Below are 24325 nucleotides of genomic sequence, written 5' to 3' on the forward strand. Positions count from 1 at the left end.
ATAAAATTATTCACGCTTGTGTTCGCGTATTTTAATGATGACGATTGATTTCCGAATGTTATAGCGCGTTGATATCTCTACATCATGGAACCTCTGGTTACGTATTTTTATCTCGTTATAAGAAGGCGGTTTTTTGTTAGTCAGCAAACATTTCCCCGTTTCATTCATTTGCTGAAGATTCAGACAGCTATGATGCTAATATCAGGGAAAAAGTTTTCAGAAACTACGTAAAACTGAAATTATTATCTTCTTTTGTATGGGTTTAATTAACGACCACTTATCTCTGTACAATGGTTGCCTAGATAGGCAGGGAATTATTATTTCCTGTTTTGTTAAACAGTAAAAGTATTAGGTTGTCATAAGGTGATAATAGATGAACAACAATTTCTGTTTTATATTATTTTATTGAATTAAGTATGATCCATTTCTATTTCTATTATTACGTTCGTGCATAATTCAATAAACTAATGCAAAATAATAAACATCGTGCGTCTATTGTTTCCTTATAAAACGAAAGAAACTTTTCGGACAACCTAACATATACAGAGATATCGCTTCCAATGTGAATTGATTTTAAAGTAGAGAGAAGAAAAAGCTAATAAAACGATTATTATCTCGAAAGATCATTTGATCTCTGGCATTTAGATATTTAGATATCATAGCTAATTTAATTGTAAATACATATTTAAAAATTAATGATATAACGTTTTATCATCAACGATTCAATTCTTGAAAAATTTAAAATAAAGGAAAAATTCTTTATAAAAATGAAACGTCCAAATTTTTGGTAAGCGTTAAATGTATATATTTCATTTGTAGCTTCGAACTTATATATCTACTCATATACATATGTATATTTTTCTGCTTTATTTTAGTTACTCGTCGCTATATTGTTGTATTTTATTGGTATTTTATATCCATTGCGTCAGAATAAAATCATCTTTGGTTCTTCTTTCGTGAGCAAATCAAATTCTACTTTACTTGTTACCCTCGTTTTTCCTCACAACTATCTCTTCTTTCATTTAATCATTACACATATTTTCATACTTAATTCGTTCGCAGTTAAAGCGTGTATTGACACTTTATATTACACTAGAACCAAACAATCCTTTCAGTAATTATCATCTCTCAGAAATTTCATATTATAAAAATTCTCTCGTGAAGAAATCTCGCACAATTTGCTTTGCAAAGCAAACAGAATTCTGTTCCAATTCTAATATACTTTTATCCTAATTCTCCATTCCAATTTCTCTTCGCAATTATTTCTTCTCTTATCTAATATTATACAAACATGTCACAAAAGATAGATTGAAAATTAAGATTTAGAGAATTTTGGTATTAATCGTGTATTTCAATTTTTTGGAGTATCAGCCCTTAAAACAACGATCAATTGTGTTTTAACTTTGTTCTCTGCTGCGACAGGTTTCCATGGCTTGAAAAAACGTAATGAATTTTCCATAACAACGAACTCAGAACGCTACTTTATAAGAAGATAGCTGAGAACTCACTTACGTACTAATTATGATTCTCAGCTCACCGAAATAATCGTCGATAGAATTACTTAACTTTAGACGATAACGAACTACAAGATCCAGCATTTTCTACTGTTAAACCATAACCGTTGCGCTAGCTATGAATCTTGCAGGCTAACACGCATGTATAGTATAACTCGCAGCGCGGAACAACGTCTAGGCCATAAATTTTAACTGTTTCTTCATTGAATTATACGTGCAGGCTACCGCACCGCTCGCGACAGCCCTGGGAAACGCTGTTAATTTGCAATTTAAAACCTGCAGTTCGTGGCGATCCCTAATTTTTCCCGTTACTCCGTCCGTGTTCGTTACGTCCAAGCAAGAATATGAAACTCGACGTTGAGAACGCGAATTTTGCAGACGTGTCTCTAATTTTACTGGCTTCCCGTTTTCGCAATTTCCTTTCTGCTCTGCTTTGCATTTTACTGGCTTATTTGTTATTTTATTCATGGCATACGTATATTATTAATATATAATATAATACTAGGTATATCATTATACTAGATGTATTAGTAACTTAATTATTTTGTTTTACAATTAGTACACATTGGTATTACAATTTTCGTTGGCAATGAATTTGTTAGTTATTTTATGTATTTCATTATCCATTATTTGTTTCAGTATCACCCTACGAATGTTTCATTTTTGGCGCGAAGAGATATCATCCGCTGAATCTTCAATTGGAAACATTGTCAAATATTTTTGTTAACTTCTTTATGTTGATACTGCATCGTTGAAATTATTATTACTCGTTCGATCATGCTTGACATAATTATGAGGATAATTCTTTGATATAATTGGAGACGAGGGTTTGTTGTTTATTTTCGATGATGTCTTTCTGATATTTTACCGTTCAAGTCGTTGAATTACGTATTGAATTATTTCATTGTTCAAATTATTGGGTTCTCGTTTCGTTATAAACTTTTCGATACGAAGTTGAACATGAGAATCTATTGTCGACGACAAACGAAAGACAAATTTCTCTACAACTCCAAAGACAGTCGAATCAGTGCAAGTCTTGTTACAAACATTTGTTTGTTCTAAACATTTCTTCCTCTTTCTAATGGCGGTTGTTTTGTTAGTCCATTTATTCTAATAAATAGATTGTTGATCGTAATAATATATATTAGAAAGCCTATAAAGATTTTGGTTTCGAGGAGAAGAGAGGAATTTTTCTTGATAATGGAATTAAGATATTTCTCTTCTTTTGTCAATCAAAACTGATCAATGATTTTTTGAACTGATTAATTTCTGAATATTTCGAATGTATAAATCTTGAGTATCTAAATACAGGGTGGTTGGTAACTGGTGGTACAAGCGGAAAGAGGGTGATTCTACGCGAAAAAAGAAGTCGAAAATATAGAATAATTTCGCGTAGAATCACCCCCTTTCCACTTGTACCACCAGTTACCAACCACTCTGTATATAAAGAATATTAAATTGGGACATAAATTCATCCTCATCATTCATCATCACGCGAAAAAAGAAGTCGAAAATATAGAATAATTTCACGTAGAATCACCTCCTTTCCGCTTGTACCACCAGTTACCAACCACCCTGTATATCTCAAGTCAATAAATTTGTGATTTCTAACTATTTTGAACTACATGTCCTTTGATTTCAAAATATATTAAATCTACGGCTTTTCGATAATGTTCGAATAACTCAAGCTTCGAATTTCATTTTATATGAAATTCTGTTAGTTACGCGCGTTTAAGCACTGAATCTTGTAGATAAAGAGCCAGAGGTTGGAGACTTCAGGGACTTTTGGAGAGCGGCCAGAATGATTTTCCAGGTGCACGATTTTCAGTGAAATTGAAATTGTTTAAACGAGAGACATCGAATCGACCAATCTTGGAAATATTATTAAGCAGGGAATGAAATTGTCGTTAAATTTGTTGAGGAAAACTCGTAACTGTGTTTCCACGACGAAAGTAAACTCATAGATTTGTTCAGAGAAGCTGGCTAAAGTGACCAAAAGCTTATAATACCTTTTCTCGTTTCATTTGCTTATTTTATTCTGTTAAAACTCCAACAAATTTATACTTAAACTCCAACTTTCTTTTCTAAATTATTAATAACGAGTTTCATATCGATTCACATGTATGCGTTCCTTTATATATTTATATATTACTATATTCTCTTTCAGTTGTTTCTTCTGTACTTTTACTTTACTCTATATTTTCACTGCAATATTCCCTGCATGCTCGATATTTTCATATCAATTGTCAGTCGAGCAATTAAACATCGAGAAACGTTTCTTTACATAATTGTTTTTACATAAATGGATGTCACGAAATTCCTTTATATTCTGTATTTTGTAAAATACAAAATTGGATTGTATTCCCTGCATAATCTATAAATATCTTCTGTACATCGAGCCTCTACGTAATCTCCAAGTAAACTCCTACAATAGAAAATTTACTCTAATATCAAAGACAAACAAACAAATGTCATTTTCATGAAAAAAAAAGTAATCTTATATCGAGGAAACCAAACGAATATTAATATTTCAGTAGAAAATCTAATCTTATATCAGATCTTATATCAAAAACCAATTCTTGGTCAGCAAAACCAACTTTCCAAGTAAAGAATTATAATTTCATATCGACAACGAACAAACACATATTCAATTTTAAGTAGAAAATCTAATCTTACGTCGATAAACAAATAACAATTTTTGAAATTTAATCAAACAAACAAATGAACAAAGATTTCAAAAAATAGTGTTCCAAGCTATTTTTCAAATAGAATCCAAAGTTTCACCAAACTTTTTTCAAGCACACCGGAAGTTCAACGTATCGTGATTAGGTTCATATGTCCTCTTCGACATCTCGTTATCGAAGTATCGTGCAACGAATCCCGAGGCCGGTTTTCTATACAATCTGGCCAAGCCGCGAAACAATAGCCACGAGCGATCGTCGAAAGTTGCCGCGACCGAAGAACATAGCGGCCAGTAAATCTTGTTCCACTTCCGGGAAAGCTTTGCCGACTGTGAGTCGCGTGTTGGCCATGCACGAGGCGTGAATACGGCCAGGCCGCAATCAAAACTTTCAACTAATGGCCCATGTTGGAAAGTACCGTTGAATAAGCGTTATTTTCCGCGTCGTTTAAAATATTTTTCATTATCGAGCTTATTCGTACGCCGTGTTATCGATTACTGTGGATGGAAGGGGCAAATACAGATTCGTGAATTCTGTGAAGTATTGAAGTTTGTGAAATCTTTCTTCAATAGGAGAATTAAATTAGAATTCTATCAGATGGCATAAGTGGCCGACGAAAGAAAGTTCGAAATTGGTACGTTACAAGTATTGGGTTCGATAATAAATTCGTTCAGCTCTCGTCGGTGAGGTACATTGAGAAGAGCGTTATAAAACTATTTGAAGAATGTACAGATATAGCTGTTTGAATTTTTTTATGCAAGACAAACGTATATTTATCGCTGTTAGCGTAACACGTTAGGCGACTAGGTTTTAAGGATATAGACTTTAAATTTTAAGTTAAATGATTTGGAATTTGTAAACTTAATTGTTTTATCACGAACGATGGCCATATTCGAAAATCGTAATTTATGGATGGAAAAGACAAATAATTTTAATATGTATTTTTGTAAGGAAATAAATCACTAGAGAAATTTTATATGAAAGACATAACGCTTTGTATATTATTTGAAGAAAACGTGTACGAGCTTACTACTCAACCTAAATAAATAACTTCCACACTGCTATTAAACAATTTTACCATATCTCTGATAATCGTTTATTTTGGTTTATTTTGGTCAAATATAATTCCATTTCGTAGAATCATGGTACATTGTCATATCGCTCATCTTCTCAACTTTCTTCTGACCGACACTGTATTTGTGGTTGTCAGATTTAGAATTGTTTCCAATATGCCCTGAAGAAACAAAGTTTAATTTAAAATGTCCACGTAACACCGAAACAAAACACAAGTATTAAGTTGTCCGAGAAGTTTCTTTCGTTTTACGAGGAAATAATAGACGCACGCCGTTTTTTGTTTTATATTATTTTGTCGAATTACGTACGATCCATTTTGTTCTCTTGAGATAAACACCGCGACATTTCACAGACTTGGTTTCACGTTTGCACGAAGGTGCACTGTTGTAAAAAGCACGTTTGCAAAAGAAAGACACTTTCCGGACAACCTAATAGAATATCCGCGTAACGTAGGCGCAAATATCGCATTTAAAATCTACAATTAGAATAGAACAGAATATAAAAATATAAAAAAATATGCAAATAGAATATGAGGATAGTTTTCGAATTGCTAAAAATCAAATGTAATAACTCTAGAATGCATAAATCTTCCGAATATTTATTATTATCAATCTGAATAATTATCAACTGTAGAGTTAAAGCAAGCAACTCTTTAAAATCATAAAGGTCAAACACGTTGGTCTTCGAGTTAGCTGAACTCGATTATCTTCGTGACCCTTCACTTTGTAGACCCCAATTACAATGATCGATGGTTTCGTAGAATTCAATTACATCGTCCCACAAATTACTAAAACTCGATTACGATAATCTCTTAATTCCTACATCTCGCTGAGTTTCCTCGCGTTTTGTCTCTTCTACGAAACCATCGACAATTTTTTAAACCTTATCTATAGAGCTATTACCAATACTTACTCTTGTAATAGTATAACGTTCTTTTGATGAATTTGTTCATTACGCAAATCTATGAGTACAATATGAATATTTTAATTGGTTTAATCTATAAAATTAATTAAAAATAATAAAACACTGGCATTGTAACAATTTAGTAATTTAACGATTACACAAAACCACGATATAAATATTGTAATTATTTGATCTATAATATTAATGAAAAATAATAAAATAATACTCGGATTATGACAATTTTCTAATTTAACGATTACACAAATCCCAATAGAAGTATCCTAATTTTTCAACAGCGATAGAGCTAATGGAAAATACTAAAATATTGAAATTACAAGAAATTGGCAGAATCTCGTACATCGTCCATTTACTTTTCATTATATCTCGTAAAATCATGACAGTTCTTTTAAAGCGACGAAGGAACCAATGTCCGATCAGACTAATTGAAGTAACAGCTACGGATGGTTCGAGGGTGGCGATCGATTTACGAAGAAAAACTACACGGAAAATGAATATGTATTGGCCGGGTTTACGATTCGAAAGCGTTTCCTGGGCGACTTCACCGATCGTCCGTTTCAGCTTCAACAGGTAACCAAGCCCGGTGGTTCGATCGGCCGAGAATAATTCAACGTGCGGACATTTTTAGCGCCATCGGCGAATTGGAGCAACCAGTCCACTTCGTGGGATGCCTTGTTCTCACGAAACGATCTCTTATCTGTGAAATACATCTACATGGAAATGTCACAGTGATAAAAGTAATTTATAGGAATCTTTTTTATCAGCAACGGTAAGTGAATTTGTGGTTGGGAAAGAAGTCTCTGTGATATAATGAAGCGAAAAACAAGACAATTGAAATGAAACATCGAAGAGTCCTAACGAAACATCCGAAACGAACGCCGATGAATCTGTCGATCTGCGTCATAGATTTTAACGCAGCCTCTTCTAATTATTTTATTGTGGCGTGCGATAAATGCTTTGTGTATAACGAGAAATGTAATAAAAACAGGCGGCCTGGGAAGAATTAAATAGATTTTAAAAAATGGCGAAAAAGTTTCCGCGTGTGTACCGATATGCACCACGAGGAGGTTGTCGGCTGCATATTGTATCAATGAATTCGGCGAAAATTATTTGCCACCAGCGTGGTCGACTGGGAAATAAAATATTGGCTTGCCAACTAAGTAATTGCGGATTTTGTCATTACCACCTAATGACAAAATCCGCAATCAGTTAGTTGCCAACCCAATATATCTAGCTCAGACAACGTAACACGCGTTGTGTCTTGTGATCTTTGTTCACAATATGTCCAATGCGTAAGAAATTAAAACTGACTTCTCCGTGGAAGCTGCTTCAGTTAACAATCATCCAATTTATATCCATTTTATATCATCGCCAATGAATCTGAATCGCCACGATGAGAACCATATCGTCGACGATATTTTACCTTTTCAAGGTCGTTGGGGTCTGACCGTTAGGACCCGTTACATTGTTCACAATATGTCCAATGTGTAAAAAATTAAAATTTACTTCTTCATAGAAGCTGCTTGAATTAACAACGTTCCAATTTATATCCATTTTATATCGTCGCCAATAAATCTGAATCCCAACGATAAGAACCATATCGTCAACGATATTTTACCTTTTCAAGGTCGTTGGGATCCGACCGTCCGTTTTTATTGCCTTTCTTGTTACATGCACGTCGTAACAAACTTATTAAAAAAGGTTTCGTTAAAACCCACAAGGTCCAGACCGATAAGGTTGACCCAAACGCTACGGTGTGTCAAACGTATGGGATGAAATTCATAACATGTAAACTAATCAATTTTCGACCTAAGACCCCTAATATCATTTTAAAGAGAATGTAAAGATACGTCGATTGATACATCGAAAGAGATACAATTTCATTTTAAAAGAAGAGGTGATATTTATTTTTTGTTTAATAAGAATTTTTCGGTCAATTTTTCCTACTGTAATTTGATCTCAAATGAATAAGTTTCGTTTGAAAGATTTGCTTACTAGTTTAGCGAAAACGCTTTAAAGGTAGTAGCCATCATTTCGACTGTCTGGGTTTCAGGCAAAAAGATCATAAACTTGCATCCGTATAATTTACGAAGTTTCTTATAATTTTTTTCAACTAGTCACGTGTTATTGTCTTCTTTTAAATGTAAAAATATATAAACATATTTATGTAAATATGAAGACTGTGCTAAAGGTCTGAACAATGACTTGCACCGCGATGCGGTGAATGAATTGACAATGATTTTCACTATTCTCTCTGGTTTGACCAGCTAAATTTGATATTAATATATAATGTTTAACGTGTCCTTGATTAGCATTCGAAAAATCACGGACGTACTTGCTGGTACTTTCTAAAAACTCAATTCGAACTTGGTAAACGTTTAACATAAAAATTACGACAAATAGTTAATTTCGTAAAAAAATTACTAGCCAGTATGAAAGATAGTATAATATTAAACGTAACTTGTAAAAATCAAATTAAACGTATAAAAAATCGGCGAATGGCGACACGTTCAAAGAAAGGGTCCGAAAATTCCAATAAATTTCAAGCGTCGCTTTCTACAACAAAATTAATTGAAAATTTGATTGATTGAAAATCCAGATTCATTTCTTTATACACAAAAATATAAAAAGTTATTCGTAAACTTCATTTTTTTCTTTTTTTACTTTTGTCCATCGCTCGACACACTGTGAAGCGTCTTAAATGTCACTTCGTGTTATTTAACCATCTTCAGTGGATACTCAGTCTAAAAGTTATTCGATCCACGAATCGACGTAATTAGAACAAAACGTTTTAATCGAAGAGCCTTCGATCAACTCTCTCTCTCTCTCTCTCTCTCTCTCTCTCTCTCTCTCTCCCTCTCTCGAGGATATTCTACAGGGAAAGAAGACATCTGTTTCGAGGTAAAACGAGAAATACGAGCTGCTGGTGTCTCGTTTAATCGACGCAAATATTTTCCATCGATTTCATGTTGTTTGCCCAACAGCAGCAAGAAACGAAAGAGGTGGAGGAGAGGCCGGGCGGACATTGGTCCGACAAAACCAACGAACGCGATAGGAAAACAAAGGGGCTTGAAACGGTCGACAAGAACGAACAGATTAATTAATCGCGCAATCACGTAATTAATCCAAAAACGCCACAATACCTTGCAATATACCGAAGAAGAACAGTCGATGGAACTGACGTTTTCGACTTGTTTCTCTTGAGGCAAGTTCGTAGAATGAAAAAGAAATAGAGTACAATTTGCTTCGTCGCGAAGTAATGTCGCGAAGTCTTCAGGGCTGCCAGAGGAATTAGGTAGATTGTGTAGAACTAATTCGAAAATTAAATGAAAATTTTTCCTGTTTTATTCAACTGTGTTACCAGATGTCGTTCAGATGAAGTTTCGAAACGCTGGCCAACCGGAGATCATTTTTAAGTGTAGGTGTTTCTGATGAATTTATTTTTGAACATCAGGTAGATCTTAATAGTATAGAAATGGAATTTGATAAGAAGTTTGATTTCTCTTAGTTCTATAGTTTATAATCATGATTTTCTAATAAGAGAAATTAAATGTTTAAAAAAATGTCAGTTCTATTCCCTTGACAATCGATTAAGCTTGTTAATGGAATGTTATAATCAATAAAAACTTTATTCTCTCGATACTCGATTAAATAAATAAAATGTAAATTGCTCGGAAATTTAAATTCCATCCTATTGCAATCTATTACTCTGTTTAATCTGTAAATCTATTTAATCTATTTTAATCCATAAATTCTATTAAAATCAGTCGTTTAAACAAATATCGCAGAAAGATAAAATTAATCGAATGCACACGAATGGCGCGTGCAATTCCAACCCTATGTCATTCATCTGCAAAAGAATCAGCGTTCATTTGACTTCGTAAACTCGCCATTCCCGTCTCATACCGCCACGTCGAGGTGACATAATGAGCGTGCCGTCTCGCTGACGAAGCAGGAATATCGAAAGCCATCGATTGGGTCGCTCCATCGATTCAAACCCTGCTTTTCTCAAACTTACTCGCTTTCCCATTGCTGAATTTTCCACTGTAAATCAAGCACCTCGTCTCGTCGACTGTTATTCCCCGAGGGTAACTCGACGTCGAAATAAAAGCCGCCATTTTATCAGGAAAGAAGAGGAAAAAATAGTCGGCAAACAATTGCTCGAGAAGCGTTCGTTCGCGATAATAATCATCCCCGTGGCGAAGTCGCCGCCGGAAACAGCAGTAATATTCAGACCGCATTGTCCGAAAGTTCGAGTGCCGCGAGAAATTCTTCGCCTGCCAGATATTTCCCGGTTTTCACCGGTGCAGAATGTTCGATTTTCGATTTTCGCAGCGGAAGCTTCGAACCAGCGAGAACGATGTTCCGCATGGAACTGCGTTCGTGTATCGAGTTTGCGGTTGCTGGAACGATACACGAGGTTCATGGGCGATCTAAATGATTGTTGCCTTTAGGGAGTGAATGAATTGTGGTACCTGGTGCGGTGGTTAAATGTTACAACTTTCCAATTACGATCGACCAAATTGTATCCGCTGAAATTTCAGAAGAACGTAGATTTTTAATTGTTTGCGTTTAGATTCTTTACATTGAAATAGAAATTTTAATAAATCCACTGATCTTTCTAATCTTCCGAAATTTCAGGAAAATTTAGATTTTTCATTCTTCGTGTTTAGAAATTGCGATTTTGAATTCAGTTTTTCAAGTCTAAATTAACGCGATAAGATGGAAATCGATATTTCAGCAAAATTTACTTCTAATTATTAATCGAACAAAATTCTGTCGGCAAAGGGAAATTTTTGTGGTTCTATTAAAATATCAATTACGGAATCGTAGACACGTGTAACGCTGAGATATTTTCTGCTTTCCACCGGTGCAAAATGTTCGATTTTCGATCGTCGCGGCGAAACCTCCAAACTGGTGAGAACCATGTTTCGTATCGAACTGCGTCTGCGGTTCATGGAATGGTAGAAGATCCACGGAAGGATGAAATGACTATTCTTTTTTAGATAGCGAGTTGATTGAATGTTTGTGGGTTCTGTGGTGGTCACAGTTCTACCTTTGAATGTATAGTTAGTGAAAAGTGGAGATACGAGGATGCAATATGAGTTTACATGTACATAGTGTTTATGTAATGTAAGACATTTATGTAATGCAAGAGATATACTGAGCAATATAGTTGTTGAAAAATAAAGAATGTGAGGATGAAAAAGTTTTCAATTAATAATAACGGTTAAACAACACAGGTAAAGGTTAAATAAAAGTAGAAATTAACAATAAAAATTTCTTTGACTTGTTATAGCTGTGTTCCTTAGATAATATAAATATTAAAAAACAAGTTGCATGTAAAGGTTGGATGAATTTTGAATGTGTAACGATCGTAAATAAAACCCTTTTCATAAAGATGATTTTCTTACAAACTTACAACCAGTGGTACCATTTTGTAGACGTAACTCGAAACTTATCGTTTTTACTCTCGTCATTTTATGTTTTAGGACAATTTCTTTCATTTATTACTTTTATTCTCTATTAAATTCGAAAGAAATTTTTCCTTGGTTTTCTAATTATACTTAATTGTACCTATGATCGTTACACTGAAGTAAAATATTCGCTGTATGTTCCATCCGGGACAACCAAGGAACCAAGGGAAGTATTCGTCGGTGAAATTTACAGTACGAAAGAGAGCTACTTTTGAGTTGGAATCTTGAGATTTATCAAGGGGACGTGAGCAATTGCATTTGGGATTTTTAGTTTGTTTCGCACTCAATAGCCTGGGACGTGTTATGAGCTTTGTATCTTCGAAAGGTACTTTAAAACCAGGAGAAGGAGCTGTTGATTGAAAAACTAATTTTTAACAACAACCAATAGCCAGCACGTGTTCTGTATAAACTTAGGAGCTCAGATACTCCGAATATTATGATAATACATATTCTAGCTTTTTATCAGTATACATATTTTTATCAGATATGGCTTTCCATCAGAGCACACCTTCGAGCCTTCAATCAGTTTAGACATATTCTGACATTCAATCAGTATACATATTCTAACAGTCTATCAACACAGACGTCATAGTATACTTTTTATTTGGTGTGCATTTTAACACATGTTTCTCATGCGTTTAAAACTACCGCGTTTAAAAGAGCGTAAACTTCAGTTTCTCTTAGCCAATCTCTCCCATGGCCTGATAACCATAGTTATGTCAGCACGTAACATTCGCGTACGAGTCGATGATCCATCGGAGACAGACGCGTCCGTGCACTTTAATCATCAAATGAATCGCTCATATCGAGCAACTGGATAAATTGAAAAGTCGAAAAAAGTGATATTTTTGTTATCTGTTTCAATAATAAATAAATTCGTGGAAGTTATATACAATCAGTTGTCGTTCCTTAAATTTTTGTTTTAAAAATTCTATTCTAATCGCGGATACAAGTAAAAAGATCGACAAATTTCCGAGAAATGGAGTTGATCGGTTTGGCTTCTGAAAAGTCAAGCGATAGTCAGATGTGTTAAAAATGGGATTCAAACGTTACACGAACGAAATTTCATATGCGGCAATCTCGCATTTCCGAGAAATTTCAAGGTACGAAAACGCGTAGAATACACAGGATATGAGAAAATATATAAAATATTCAGCGCGTGTTACTTTTAACGATACTCAATGGATAAAACAAATTTCCATCAAAGTGCTACTCCTGCGATCGTATTCCTCAAGATACTGTTCGCCTTTGGAGTGGCCGTCAGTTTATGACTCGGACAACACATCTCTCTTTTTTGGGAAGTCCGAATTGCCTACCTCCCCAAGCTGTAAACCTTACGATGCTGACATCATTAAGAAGCTAAAAAACACCCTAAATGCCGATGGGTCAGAGCAAAGGTAAACAGATGGCAATACCAGAGAGTACAATTAGACCAGGCAAAACCCAGAGACGGAAACTCAGGATGTAAGGACGAGACGAAGCTTCTGATGAGAGTAGCAACAACATCTCACCACAGTCTTCATCAGAGCGTCGTACTGTTCGTATTCAATCTCAACCAGATCGTACAATCGCCTGCATCAGAACGTCAAACTCTATTTGTATACTAAACAATGCAAATAAAAAATTTGCATTTTGAATGCACGTTAAGTGACCAAACCATACTAATACTCGATATATTTAATTTACCTCCACTTCGAACGTTAATCTCATTCAAGATTCGCTATATTAACCGATCGGTTGAATCTGACCGATGGCTATTTAGTTGAGAATTCGCAGCAGATACGAATTTACATAAAAATTCGTAGTCTACTAATCAAGATTGCATAGTGCGAATGAGATGTTCAAAGAATAAGGATTCGAAGGTGGGAAATAAGGACAAGTAACTTCTTCCGAGCGAAGTGTCTGCATGTATCTACGGACGAGTGAATCCTCTTAAGCGCGCAGCGAGGAAAGTTGAGAGTAGAGGAAAGAAAGTTGTGGAAAAAGAGTCTGATGGGAGACAGACTCACCTGTCATGGACCTGCGAAAGAGTTTAATGAGTGCATTCAGAATACTCGTTTCTCTGCTTCTACTCTTATCCCCGTTTATTTAATACGATACACCCTACACGAGTTTCCAGAACTGTCGTTCGAGATAACAAAGCACCGACGAGAGATTCTCCACTCGTAAATCATCTGTAATCCTCCGTTGCAGCGCTATTACGCCTCTCGTCACATTTCTGTCCTTCGTCCTCGATATGCAGGTCGATAGTACTGAATCGCCAAGATCCCGAGGTTCTTGGAATTTGATTACAAAGTGTCGTTACATTCGACGATATACAATTGTCGCTGGAATTTCTACTTTCTTCCAAACTTATTCGTTTGGTTTAGTGGTATCTATTTTTTATTCTTTTTTTTTTAATTATTTAATTTGTACTTTACAATTTGTCTTGTGCTGGACATTCGGTAAATTTTTCTAGCTTCTTATTCTTTCCATGGAAAATTATATTCATGAATTAGTCGTATACATTTAGTATATTCTACGTTGAAATTTATTTTGGAATAAATATTATTCCAAACGAATGTATACTCGTACGTCACTGTAGAAAAGTACGAGGAAACTTGTCTAACTATAACAAATGTCTAGAGAAATTTACAAGACCATTCGTCATGAATTTCATTAGATTTTGTACATTTTTATATTTACAATGAATAATTCATTAAATAAATAGTAATTATATATTTCTTTCGTCGTTTACAATTTTCGCATCCACTTTCTCCAATCGCAGTTTCGATCGTTCTCCCTTTTACTTTTCCATTTCAACTGGAAGCCGCAAGGAACTCGAAATCAGCAGGTAGAAAAGTTACGAGAACGGCGACTTTTTAATAGAAAACTCGGAGGAAGAGTCGAAGAAGTAATCTTATCGGAATTATCACCGTGATATTTCACGTTCCAAGCGACTATGGCCGTTCATTGACAAAACTTTCCTGTTCGTCGGTCGATTTAATGGCCTGCGAGCTTTCGTTCGGAAATTCACGAAGACAGACGATCCGCTTCGATGATCGGATTCAACATTTTGTGTACTTGCCTCTCAAACGCTTCTCTCTGTAATCTTATTAAATGCTGCTGCGGTACTTTTGGAAAGTACTTCTGATTTTGTATCTATCGAATAAAGGAACGTAAGGAATATAAAAATGTTATTTTATCGAGAAAACAGAATTTTTAATTTCAGATTTATTGGAAATTTTCATCATAGACGAAGCGTGTAACAGAGTGTAAGCGAATTTTTGTTGCTTTAATTGTTAAATTATTAGATTAAATTATTAGATTTTAGATTTTTAATTATTAGATTAGATTTTAGATTCTGGTCGTTTTTCACTCAAAGCTTGATTCAAATCGATCATTTGTTCTCGGTAGCGCTCAGTATTAACGGTTTCGCCAGGTTTTAACAGCTCATAATAGATCACACCCTTCTGATCCCACCAAACACAGAGCATTGTCTTCCGTCCATAGCGATTTGGTCTTGTAGTCGATGTCGGTGGTTCGCCTGGAGCTACCCATGATCTTTTACGCTTAGGATTCTCAAAATATATCCACTTTTCATCGCCAGTCACAATTCGGTGGAGAAATGACTTTCTTTTGTATCTGGCGAGCAGCATTTCGCAAGTGGTTTTTCGGGTTTCCTACTGTCTTTCATTTAGTTCATGTGGAACCCATTTTCCCACCTTCTGGATCTTTCCCATGGCTTTCAAACGTATGGAGACGGCTTCTCGTGTCACGTTTAATTGATCAGCGAGTTGTTGCTGCGTTTGAGCGTCATCCTCATCCAACAATGCTTGCAATTCGCTGTCTTGAAACTTTTTCGGTGGTCTTCCACGTTCTTCGTTCCTCACGTCAAAATTGCCACCTCTGAATTTTTTAAACCACTCAAAGCACTGTGATTTACCAAGAGCATGCTCACCGTAAGCTTCGACAAGCATTCGATGCGATTCTGCAGCAGTTTTCTTCAAATGGTAACAGAAAATTAATGCTGTCCGCAAATCGTAGTTTCCAGGCACAAAATTTGACATGTTCAACGCTATTACAAACTATGTTGTTGTATGAAACTTGTATTGTACCGAGTCGAAAATGTTTGTAAGATGTCAACAAAGACTTTTGGCATTAATGACGCAGTTTAGTGATAACTACATTATTAGCTATAGGCAAATTCCGGTTTCATACTTACAGACCTGACATTTGTATGTATTTGCTTGGCAACTAAGTGATTGCGGATTTTGTCATTAGGTGGTATTGATAAAATCCGCAATCACTTAGTTGCCAACCCAATTGAATGATTCTTTTGTACTGGTTTTATTGATCTTCGCTGGAACTTTAAGAAGCTTCAATTCAAATTGTATCAATACCAAGATTTTTGCTCTTCTATTCAGTGTTCCACGTGATTTTGTTTCGACGATTTTTAACTTGCAATTGTCATTTATACAATTCGTAGCATTATCCAAATTCGAAGAGGTCATAAAGTAGCACAGGGCGGTAAATCTGTTTCAGGAGAAGCTTCTTAGAAGATTGCAAACACAGGTGGAAAACAGATTCTCGAATAACTTCCTGAATTCTATATTTTTAGGTGATATATGTAGGGACATAATGCTATTACGTGTCCTTAATTTCAGGGGAGGCGGGCTGAAATTCAGTAATCCAGCTCTAAGCACCAGAGCTGGCACCAGATGCGTTCTCGGATTTGCACCTGCCTGTACATTTCGATAAAAAATGTCTGCTTTCAGTTCGTATTTAATTTCGAATTAATTTCAGTGAAATATCGATTTTAATCAGATTTGCTCGTTTTACGTTAATTTCGATAAAAAAAAATCTAAATCTAATTAATTCCAGAATTTGTAAACACTGGACGAAGCTAACCGATTCAGTAAAATTTGATTTTTATTGCGTCGATTTCAGTTTTAAAGGTTTAACTTAAAGGATTTAAATATGAGAAATTTAAGGATCGAAATTTCCGTGAAATTTCTAAAAATTAGGAAGATCGCTGGATTTAATCAAATCTCCACTTTACTACGTTCGTTCTAATCTTAAAATTTTAATCCAAAGTAATAAAAATTAACGTACAAAATTTAGGAGTCTAACTTCCGAAAATCTAAATTTCTAGAGATAAGAACATTTATAAAGTCGATTTTAAGGCTTCTAAAGGTGTTGTTTATGCTTTCTACGCTACTCCATATTATTTTGATTGAAATTCGTTTGCGTATCGGCGTTACATCCAACGTTTTATCACTTAAAGAACTTCAATGATAATGTGTTTGAGTTCGATAAGCACGCTCTCGTGTTTTCCGCTCTATTAACCGGTCGTTTCTGAAAAATCTTGTAACAGATTCGACAACCCTGTTCATGGGATTAAACGAAGGGAAACTCGGTGTACGTGACCGATCCACCTTTCCTTGGCTGATTGATTAAAATCTCGAGATTAGACACTTGTCGATGTAAAGGGTTCAAGATCGATATACACCACGATATTCCTTTTGAAAATACCTTGGCCAGTTTCAAACTCTTACGGAAATTTTAATTGATAATTATTTAAAATTCTGGAGAATATAGTTTATACTATCATTTTTTTAAATGTTATTCTCATTTTACAATATAAAGATTGCAAGGGAATATTTAAAAAAAACGTTGTGCTTCGAACGAACGTAACATGAAAAATTTCTGTTTTAAATTCCAGTTTTCAAACTTTCATGCAATCTTTAATTGTTACTTAACTATATACTGGAATTTTCATGCGCTTTTTCTTTACTTAGTAGCATAAAGGTTTGCTAGAAAATATCTTTAATATATCTTTTACCTCAAACTGATATTCAATAATAAGGAAAATACATCAGAAAGCTTTCAAATTTCATGCAACATCTAACTGTCGTTTACGTACCAATATGTTCGAGAATATTACAATTTTGCAGAGTATAGTAATTACGAAGAGTACTGGGATATTCGAGAATGCTCTAAATCTCAAGCATTTCCCGAGAATATTTTCATTTTTAAGAACGTTATTCTCACTTGTATTGTCCAAAAGATGGCAAGAAGATGTTCCTAGAATTATTCGATGCGAGCCAGTAATTTTACTTGTGAAATTCTCACAGACGAAAACAAACACTTGAAATTCCATTTTACATGCGCTCCAAACGCTCCAAAGCGCCTGTAGTTCCTCTTTTAATCTACTCATTATTAATTACAACGAATCATTAATTACACGCAAGCGAACAGTTGCGTGTTCCGGATTCCACAACGTGATCCACATCGAAATCGAATAATTACGAGCGAATCTGCGTGTTGTTATTCGTTGGACGCTAAGTGGAAGTTTTATCAGAGGCCGGTGGTTTCCTGTTAATGAAATCTTCGATTTACGCGACCGTCCGAGCGTAAAGTGCGCGAATCGAAAATTATTGGAAGGCGGTGCACGTGTTACGTCGATTTAGCAGGTTTGCACCGCGAAATACGTTTGTTAGCTGATGACTCAACATGGTTCGGCCCCTCTTCCGGTCCCTTCTCCAACCTCACCTTTGCACGACTGGAGACGACGTTTCTTAACTTTGTTGGCTGGCAAACTTTCAAACAGAATGCGAATCGTACGTCATTGGTGCAAACGTGCTGTTCATACGGCAAACAATGTGTGTTACTGCGGAAAGAATTTTACTAAGTGAAATTGTGAAGGGCGTTTGAGGAATGTTTTACTTGAAATGCAATTAACAGTATTTATTTATTATAGTTATTCGTTTATTTATTTGTTGATAGGACGTGTACAAACCCAATTAAAACCCAAATAAATTTCAAAAGTTCTTAACGTTCTTAAACTTAACAATAAGAAAAAGAGAGTTTTTAAAAGTTTATTCAATTTTGCTGCATTTTGAAGAAAATCGCAAAGGAAGAAACAACAAAGTTCTCGTTCTTAAGCTTATTTGTTATTTATATTTATGCTTATTTATTTATGTTGTCATGTATTTAATGAAGATACTGTTAAAAAGGCTGTTGAAACAGTGACCACCCCAATTGCAGTTAGACATCGCTCCGGTGATATTTGATGCACTGCAGCTATGATTCAGTGTCACCTTCGTTAAAGAAGTATAAATATATAAGCATGAAAACGAAGAAGTTTCTGTTTCTTCTCTAAAATGCAGCAAAAACGAGTAAATCCATAAAAGACATTTTTTTGTTTAGTTTATTAGTCCCCTATATGTTCACGAAATTTTGACGTTTAAATTAGGGCACCCTGTATATACGCAATTATATATACAGGGTAGTTGGTAACTGGTGGTACAAACGGAAAGGAGGTGATTCTACGCGAAAAAAGAAGTCGAAAATATAGAATAAAAATCTTTTTTATTTTTTTTTTTTTTTAATTTTTCCATCGAGACAACGATCTACAGTGAGATCCGTTATAACGAGACGTGATAAAGTGCACGCGTACCGAGCGAAAATTCAAAGTTGATTTTCTCGAAAACAAATCTTCAAACGAAAAATTTTTATTCTATATTTTCGACTTCTTTTTTCGCGTAGAATCACCCTCTTTCCGTTTGTACCACCAGTTACCAACCATCCTGTATATCCATACGTATAGTGTACAAGGTAAAGGACAAAAGATAAAAAGATAAAAATCTAATCGATAATATTCCATATAAATAAAGATTACTTGAAACAATGAATAGAGCAACAGAAAAATTATTCGATTGATTGTTAAAAGTAAGAGGGTGTTTAATTGAATTATTTAGATGTTAAATCGTATAATTTTATGTTTAAATATTAATCTCTCAATGTAGTTCGATTTGTCAAAATGACATGCGATACCAACTATTGCGTATTTGTTGTTCACTTTCTTACGTTCACCTCTCACTTACAAGAGGACTAATAATTCTAAATGTTCTGATAAAAAAGAAGAAATATAAGAATTGTATGAAAGAAGTACTCAGTCTTATCTTTCTCCTTATTAATACTAGAACTAATGAACTATGCGAATAAGTAGAACTACGCGAGACGATAGCGAAGGCGATGAAAATAGTTAGTTAGCCAGGGAATAAGAGCAAACATGTATTATGACACCGCAAAGTACAGAGAAAAGTGTAACATTGTAAAAAACTCCTGAGCTGTACATGTAACTTCTATTAACTAAATAAATATCAGAACTATCAGCAATTACAGTATGAAATTTGTACGAGTGGAATTAAGTAGCGAAGGATCAAACAAGAAATAGAGCAAACCTGAAGAAAAGTAAAAATTTCGAAATCTAACAATAAACTAAATGTATTCTATAAGAAAAAATGTAAAATATTCGTATACTATAAGAAGCTCACCAAGCAACAAATATGTGACTGACAGAGGAGAAATAGGAAAACCTTTAAAAAGGATAAAAAAAATCGTAAACCTAATAATAAACTCGATGAAACCTATGCTTCCACCAGGAATTCAAAAGCAAATCCTAGTTCAAAATCCCTCGAGACGAACAGCCATTCGATTCTCCGACCTCGATCAATTTGATCGTAGAAGAAAAATTCAAAAATTCCAAGATGCTCGACAGTGTTGCAAGCACAAAGAACAGAAGCGAAGGAAGGACCGGGCTTCTTGCATTATTCATCAAGCGGACTCGAACGTGCTCCCTTTGTTCACGGCGTGCCTCCGTTAAAGTCCTATCCCGCCATTTTTCTTTCAACGAACCGTGGAACCCGAACGGCCATAACTTGAACAATAATTTTCGTTGGTATTAAACCGGCGCGGACTCCGCGACGTGTCCCTATCGATTTCTAGTTAGACGGTGAGATATGACACTCTGCCTGATAACGGTGATAAGCGAGTGGCCTCGATGAAGTTGGAAAGTTAATGAGCATCCCTACGACCCCGTCTTTGTTCAGCACTTATTTTCGACGGTTGCATGGCTGCATATCTTGAATTATAGTAGCTAAAAATGCCACTGGCACATACCTTTATCTTCCATTGAAGCACTTTTCTTTAGCAGATTCTATATATCAGTTTAAATAGTATCGAATTTTTGCAGTGATACGAAAACACTATTAAATGATATGAAACTTCGTATATTCGTACTTGGACCTAATTAATTGGCACATATGTGTTGTAATAGGTACAATGATATGCAAATAGTTTTTGTAGTAACTGTATATAATTTAAGGGGGGGGCATGTTTTTGTGAATTATTTGTGACGACACAGTTAAAATCTCTTTATTAAAACCAATAGTACATTAAAGTATGACATTCGAAGAATATTGTATAAAATTTTCACGGAGAAATATCAAAAAATACGGCAATGGCAGCAATTATTCGGATGTGTCTCGGAAAAAAGTAGAATTGCCCATAACTTGGTGCTGGATCATCTGAAATCAAAAAATCAAAGTTCATTCGTTAGGTAACAGTTTTCCTCGGGTAACGCTGGGAGGGTTTTTCGAAATTTCAATTTTTCACTTTTTTGGAACACTTTGAAGGGAAAATTAGCAGCAAAATTTTCGCAAAATCGGCTAATTTATCCCTTCAAAGTGTTCCAAAAAAGTGAAAAATTGAAATTTCGAAAAACCCTCCCAGCGTTACCTGGGGAAAACAGTTACCTAACGAATGAACTTTGATTTTTTGATTTCAGATGATCCAGCACCAAGTTATCAGGGGCACCGCAGTTCTACCTTTTTTCCGAGACACGTCCGAATAATTGCTGCCATTGCCGTATTTTTTGATATTTCTCCGTGAAAATTTTATACAATATTCTTCGCATGTCATACTTTAATGTACTATTGGTTTTAATAAAGAGATTTTAACTGTGTCGTCACAAATAATTCTCAAAAACATGCCTCATTTTGTACGAATTAACCTTAGCCTCCCCTTAATATAAGTTACTGTCGCGTTAATCTAAGTTATTATGCATAGCGACGTATGATGCTTTCTTCATCGGTGTGTATCTCCAGGTACAAGTTCCAAACTTTACCGATGTAATCGTGATAATCGTGTCTTATTGCTAGACTGCAGAGTTTTATGTATTTGCAGAAGCTTCGAGAATGCAAAATTACATTTGCAACTGCAGAATACGCACAATACGAACATATGAAAAGCCACTATTCTATTCAAACTTATATACTTAACGTGCGTTTGCACTCCCATAACGAAGCTCGTCGAACTAATCCCGCAAGAATCTTTCCATTTATGTACCAATGTAATCTTCCTTCGAGAAACAAAATAAAAATCCACCTGCGGCTTTAATAAAACCCACCTAACTACAAAACGAAATCACAAACTTCCTCCGTTCCCCTATTTCCCTTAAGACATTCTGAGTCAACAGCGAATGCTAGCAAACAAGCTAAAAGTCAACTTCTAACATGCTCCTACGAGTGTCACCTAACTGCATCGTGAAATTTAACGCTATCTCAACTTCACTGGCATCCATAGGATTCGCAAGCTTCGTCGAAACGTTAAGTCCTTACTACGGTTAATTAAGAAGCCGACGGCCTGACCCAGACGGTTAATTCGAGTAATTAAGAACGGTCCAAGCTCGTTCGTGTTACGCTCTCCTTATTAATTAAAAAGGCTCGCGAGCAGCTGTATCTCCTCATCGTGGCAATTCCTCCCGGTTATTTCGCACGGCGATCGTTCCGCCAAGTGGGCAAACAGCGTGCTGGAACGTCGAGGAGGATCATGGCAGGACAACAGGGACCATTTGGAATTTTATTGTTCGATGTCCGCCCCTTCTATTCGCCCGACAGAATGGGGACTGCTGTTTTCGAGATTTCTTGGTATTTCGTGTCTAATAGCGCTAAAATCGACGACTCATGGATTTTTATTATAGCGATGAACCGATATTATTAAATCGTCTAGGATCACATAGACTGCCGATATTTATGCAAATTCATATTTTTACGAAGATAATTAAAAAAGTGGAATCTAGATATTGCGTGTTAAATATTGCAACGAGTACTATACTTCGGTATTTCATATATTTTTACGTGTTATATATATGTCGGAGATGAAAGGACACCGAAGCCTTCCCTTTGGAACTTTGCGAAAATCCCCTAACATTATAATCTAGATTCTAATCATAGCCGTAATTAAGCAATTGTCGTCATTCAATCCGATTGTATTTGTTCGAGATTTGTGATATTGAGCTTAGGCGACAACTTTCGAGACTAGCATCTTTCTCTAACCACCAACATGGAAATTGACCAATTAACAGCAACGTCAATTTCCCTCACTTTCCGAACGAAGGCTTTTCTTGACGAATCCGATGATCTCGTGTCCTTAAACACACCCCATCATAGTTTTCCTCTGCAGCATCATCGTGACGGAAAGTCATTCTCTCGTGAGGTCTCATTAGCGAGTTACATAACGTCTTTACGCTCGGTGAATATTTTACGTATTAACAAAGAGCTAGTTTAGTAATACTTGTACCGTAGACAAGTAGATCGAGTCCGACTTAGACTTTGGAAGAAAGTACATTTGTTATCCCGTTGACCGCGAATTCGTTATCCAACCTAAGACCATTGTCATTAGTGTCTAATCACCGCGGTTACCTGTCAATTCTGCAATAACCACACTTGTACTAATAATCATATTTGTACTTGTAAATATCTTCTCCATTGCATAACAACAATGTCTAATCCAAATGAAGATTCGTTACACGCCCCTAACCCTAATCATAATGTGAACCCGACATGTATATACATTCTGTGCATTTATATAGGAAATTTAAAAGTGCAAGACTGCACAGGATGTAGATAATACTGTTGGAATACAACGATATCAATCGCATGCAGATAAGGTGGTTGATCGTATGGATTCTTCCCTTCGTCGTCCAACGCTATCTCCACTAGTGCGCGTTCGTGAGATGTACCATGGCGGCTAGCACGTGCATGCTCTTTCGAGAATTCGGCGGAAGAAGCGTAAGGATATGGATAGAACATTCTCGATGGGCACGTCGAGAAGCTACTAGAAGGTTCTGTAGCACATGTGACGCCACACAGACACCCACACAGGTCACACTCATTACTGCATACAGAGTGGGGTTCTAAACCTTTTCAAGGACCATGGGTCACTAAGCAAGTCAGTCTGAGAATAACTTTTTTTTTTTTTTTTTTTTTTTTTTTTTTTTTTTTTTTGTTTAACGTGGAGGAAATCCGCGCGGACACCAGGTCGCTTCTGGGGAAAAGCGGCGTGGTAGTGCCGGACTCCAACCGACTAAAACCTCCACGATGACCGTCACGGCTGCGATCGAGAGGGGCCCGGGAACCGGTGTAAGCGATACACCGGGCCAGTCTGAGAATAACTAGCCAACTGTCAACATTCATAACGTTTACTTGTATTTTACTATAACTTTGTTTAATAAAAATCATATAGTATTGTTTCAATACAAACATTGTGTCTTCCACAGTTTATTAATCTTAATTTCAAGATTAAATTCTAACAAATACAATATAGAAAAAATATGTAAAATATCTGGTAAGTGGAACAATTTTGTACCCAGCTCCTATCTTTTTAATTATATTCGGAAAAGTATGAATTCGCATAAAAGTCCGTAGTCTGGTTATTATTTATTAATATAATCGCCCTACGATTTATTTCAAAGCAAACGTGGCTGCTTGGATTATTTAATTTTACAATGAGCTAGCAATTAACACTTGACGAATGTTCATTGCCTTGTGAA

At 35.5% G+C, this 24325-nt stretch overlaps 1 protein-coding gene across 5 annotated transcripts in view; it reads left to right on the plus strand.

The window, feature by feature from the left end:
- Window positions 1-24325, plus strand: part of LOC138179749 (monocarboxylate transporter 10) — a 327517-nt gene that overhangs the window by 269836 nt on the left and 33356 nt on the right. The window lies entirely within an intron of this gene.

The sequence above is a fragment of the Bombus flavifrons genome, chromosome 5 (genome assembly GCF_040668555.2).
Source record: "Bombus flavifrons isolate JBK064 chromosome 5, iyBomFlav1_principal, whole genome shotgun sequence".
NCBI lineage: Eukaryota > Metazoa > Arthropoda > Insecta > Hymenoptera > Apidae > Bombus > Bombus flavifrons.